Below are 4,814 nucleotides of genomic sequence, written 5' to 3'. Positions count from 1 at the left end.
TTGACCTCCTGTCACTATGGGGGAGATGCAGATTGGGGTCTGCCTCCTAACTTCGGGCTGGCCCAGTCCTGTAGTTTGTGCACATTTGGAGAAAGAACCAGAGGAGAGGAACTCCCTTTCTCTTTCTGTCTCTGTCTTCTGCCTCTCAAATAAATAAATTTTAGAAAACACTGTAGACGTATTCTTCTCCCCTCCGCCACCACCAACACAATAATTTTTAAAATGAAAAACACAAACATTTGCAGGTTGATCTCGGTCAAGTCATTGCCTGGCCCAGTGGTTGCACCCACCCCTCACACACTGGTCTCTCCTACCTACTACTCACCAGCAGGATGGCCCCCAAGCGGATCCGTTCCTTGGACAAGAACTTCCATGAGCATTGTGAGAACTGGCCTGTCAAGTTACCCAGAGAAGCCTCCAAACAGGTACTCAAACTCCACCTAGTATCTGAGGAGGATGGAGATTTGGTGCTCGAAGACTAGGATGGGTTCCTGACATGATTCATGAGCCTGAGTCTCATGTTATTCTCTTGAGAGGATCTCTCCCAAAAGATCAACAAAAACGAAGTATTTCTGGAGAGTCAGTTAAAGCTTTTTCAAATTTAATGCATGTGTGCCTACAATGTAGTGTCCAGTGAACAGCTGGAAAATGCGCAAATCTTTCAACCACACCTGTGAAGGAGCTATGTTCTTCACAGCAGCAGAGCTCAATTAAGTGCAACCACAGGTAGATTGAAAGGCCACCACAAAACACACCAAACACCAGCGTTAAAGGAAATGCTTACTGTTGGGTTGGGGGAGACCCAACAGGCTGGAGGGAGAGGGCAAGAGAGGGTGAAAAGGGGAGAGAGAGACGAGAGAGGTCGAGAGAGAGACAGGTCAAGAGAATGGCATCCCGTATGGGCACCTGTTCTTGTCCTGGCTGCTCCACTCCCAATCCAGCTCTCTGCTGATGGCCTGGGGAAGCAGTGGAGGATGGCCCAAGTGCTTGGGCCCCTGCACCTGCCTGGGAGACCTGGAAGAAGCTCCTGGCTCCTGGCTTCGGAGCAGCTCAGCTCCGGCCATTGCGACCATTTGGAGAGTGAATGGAAGACCTCTCTGCCTCTCCCTCTTTCTGTCTTTATCTCTGCCTCTCAAATAAATAAAAAATCTTTGAAAATAAAAATTAATCCCTTCAAGCATGATATTGACCTGCTAACTAGTGAACAGCTTTGCCAGGAGGAAACAGAAGGCTCTCAAAATGCAATGCACATATACATGTTGCAGGTTTTGACTATGACCTTGTCTAAACAAGATAAGAGTCGGAGAACTCAGAGGGCTTCCATAGCCTTGGAAACTCATGACTGGAGCATAGGGAGATTACTGATGCCATAGACAGGAGTGTCAATTGGTAAAGTCAACAACAGGAGTCACTGTGCACTTACTCCTCATGTAGGATCTCTGTCCTTAATGTGCTGTACATTGAGATTTAATGCTATAACGAGTACTCAAACAATATATTTCACTTTGTGTTTCTATGGGGGTGCAAACTGTTGAAATCCTTACTTAATGCATACTAAACTGATCCTCTGTAAAAAAAAAAAAAGAAATTATCAATTCCCAACTTGACTCTCACTGGGATTAAACATGACAATAGGTCTGATCTGATTTCATCATCATTTAAAAAAAATCATCTATTATTTTTCACTTTATGTTTCTGTGTGGGAGCAAACTGTTGAAATCCTTACTTAATGTATACTAAGCTGATCTTCTGTATATTAAGATAATCGAAAATGAATCTTTATGTAAATGGAAGGGGAGAGGGAGTGGGAAAGGGGAGGGTTGTAGGTGGGAGGGACGGTATGGGGGGGAAGCCATTGTAATCCATAAGTCGTACTTTGGAAAATTATATGCATTAAATAAAAGTTTAAAAAAAAAAAAGAAAAAAAAATACTAATAAAAAAAAATCATAAGCAAAACATTTAAAGAAAAAAAAAATGCACTAAACGTTAGACTCCTCATCATGCACCCTGACCTTCTTTCTGCTCTGGTCTGGCTACATCAACAGGAAAGGCAGATTGACGTCTGGAGAGCCACCAGTGGCCATTGCACCAACCCAGGGGAGACCTGTAGGCTGAGCAATGGTTTGCAGTGGCTGATGACCTTACAGGTCGTGACCATCTGCAACGTCTGAATGGATGAAGCTAGTAGGGAGAGTAGGCACTGCTATCCAGTGAAGCGGAGACTGCACAGGGAACCAAGCCCTCCATCAAAACAGAAAATGCTCTCCTGAGAGTGAGCCATCAGCTTTCAACCTTCTGACACCATTTCATACCCAGTGCATGTGAAAATATCCAGTATGAATGCAAGCAAAACAACTGCAGGTGTTTATTTTCCATCTAAGTACATGATTTTGAAAAATAACCTGAGAAATCCTTTTAATTCAGTAATTACACTTCTAAGCATTTATTCTAAACATACAGAATTTTAGTCTAAAACTAAGGTGCTTGATAGCATGTTATTTGTGTGTGTTTTTTTTTAAATAGGAAATTATGACTGATTAAAAACAATGGAGGCTGGCGCCGCAGCTCACTAGACTAATCCTCTGCCTTGCAGCGCCGGCACTCCGGGTTCTAGTCCTGGTCGGGGCGCCGGATTCTGTCCCGGTTGCCCCTCTTCCAGGCCAGCTCTCTGCTGTGGCCAGGGAGTGCAGTGGAGGATGGCCCAAGTGCTTGGGCCCTGCACCCCATGGGAGACCAGGAGAAGCACCTGGCTCCTGCCTTCGGATCAGCGCGGTGTGTCTGCCATAGCGCGCTGGCTGCGGCGACCATTGGAGGGTGAGCCAACGGCAAAGGAAGACCTTTCTCTCTGTCTCTCTCTCTCACTGTCCACTCTGCCTGTCAAAAAATAAAAAAATTAAATAAAAGTTTTTAAAAAATGGAAACTTTTAAAAAGTAACCATTATAATCCTTTTAATTCGGGACGGCACCATGGCTCACTTGGCTAATCCTCCGCCTGTGGCACTGGCACCCCAGGTTCTAGTCCCGGTCGGGGCGCCGGATTCTGTCCCGGTTGTCCCTCCTCCAGGCCAGCTCTCTGCTGTGGCCCGGGAGTGCAGTGGAGGATGGCCCAAGTACTTGGGCCCTGCACCCGCATGGGAGACCAGGAGGAAGCACCTGGCTCCTGGCTTCGGATGGGTGCAGCGCCGGCCGTAGCGGCCATTTGGGGGGTGAACCAGTGGAAGGAAGACCTTTCTCTCTCTCTCTCTCTCTCTCTCTCTCTCTCACTATCTAACTCTGCCTGTCAAAAAAAATCCTTTTAATTCAGTAATTACACTTCTATAAATTTAAACATGATTAAGTAATGAAGTTGTTAAAGAGCTATTTATAATTTTTAAATTAAGAAATTTCTTATTGACTTATAACTAAGTAAAACAATGCAGCATTATTAAATTATTAGAATCACATTTTAAATAACTATCTAAAAGACACAAATAATATATGAAATGATTTCGAAATTGAAGTCAATTTTATGTTTGCATAAAGTGTTAGCCAAGGTCCACCTGGGTAACAGAACAGGTAAGGAAGGACACCTTAATTCTTTAGCAGTCTCACACAGCAGTGTTAACAGTGTTCAAACAGATTTACATCATCAGCTACCATCAACTAGCAAATGCCTCCTAATCACATCAGGATTCAACATGAAATTGGATGCTTCCAGGAATATGACTTCTAACAGGTGTGCATTTAAAGAAATAGAAAAAGAAAGAATTAAAGAATGGCGATAAAAGTTACTTCCACACAGGTGGTTTTGCTCCTCCATCCCAGTAAGCACATCAGAAATGAAAATGGACAAAATTTCTAAATTAATGTTTTCTGACCATAGCAGGGGTGGGGAGTGCCCATTGGAAAGTTACAGCTGTTGGAATAACTTCCTGCCTTGTGTTGCAGCCTTGGAGCAGTAGGCGCTTCCTTGTTCAGAGGGCAACCTTACAGTTCTTGGCTATCCCACCACATTGTCATGCTTCATGGGTGTGGAGTGCAACTTAGGAGCCTTTAAAACTTGAGCTCATGATGTTGTGTATGACTGTGGCTTTTTTTTTAATGGGATGCTGGTTACTCTCCATGTGCATAGCCTTGAGCCCATTCTCCAAATTTTTATCCTTCTCGGTGTCCCAGGAGGCTGACCTACACAGAGGACATCACTGGAGCTCCTTGCGGGCTGGTGTCTGTGGATATTAGCCAGTGAACAAGCTCGCTGAAAACCAGGACAGAGGAACGGGATCAGGGTGTCTACACCCTGTCCCTCCAGCATCGTGCCTTTGAGGTAGCCGTATCTTTCCTCAACAACAGCTGCCTCCAAGGCCCTTCTCCCAAGGATGCAACTCCCACAAGTCCCCTTTCTCGCTACTCCAAGACTGTCACACACTTTATATTAGTGCCCATATCTGTGTGCATCACCACTATTCAGGGAGGGAGATCTTGTTCACTTATATCAATAAATATTGTATATAATTACATACTGAGTATAATTTATGTCTCATCTATTTTAAGCATGGTGTGCTGTATGTATTATTAATATGTAATTTCTTATATTTACATGTGAATCTTACAAGAATATATAATATATATTCTTATGCAGCCTTATATTTATATGTGAATCTTACAAGAATATATAGTATATATTCTTATGCAGCCATAACAGTAATTTTATAAATCCTGTATAATATATATACATATATATATATATATATCTGATATAATACATGCAGAAAGAGAGAGAGACTTGGATGTACTTGGGATTTACTAAGCATAGGTAGGAATGGTTCTAAGAGTT

General features: G+C 43.3%; 1 pseudogene; it reads left to right on the top strand.

Moving 5' to 3' along the window:
- Positions 1-332: 332 nt before the first annotated feature.
- LOC149127972 (cyclin-dependent kinases regulatory subunit 2 pseudogene) lies at positions 333-4,226 on the top strand (annotated as a pseudogene).
- The last annotated feature ends 588 nt before the right edge of the window (positions 4,227-4,814 follow it).

Source organism: Oryctolagus cuniculus, chromosome 2, assembly GCF_051225735.1.
Source record: "Oryctolagus cuniculus isolate XC-2025 breed Fujian yellow rabbit chromosome 2, ASM5122573v1, whole genome shotgun sequence".
Lineage (NCBI taxonomy): Eukaryota > Metazoa > Chordata > Mammalia > Lagomorpha > Leporidae > Oryctolagus > Oryctolagus cuniculus.
This window is presented reverse-complemented; position numbering and strand designations above follow the sequence as displayed.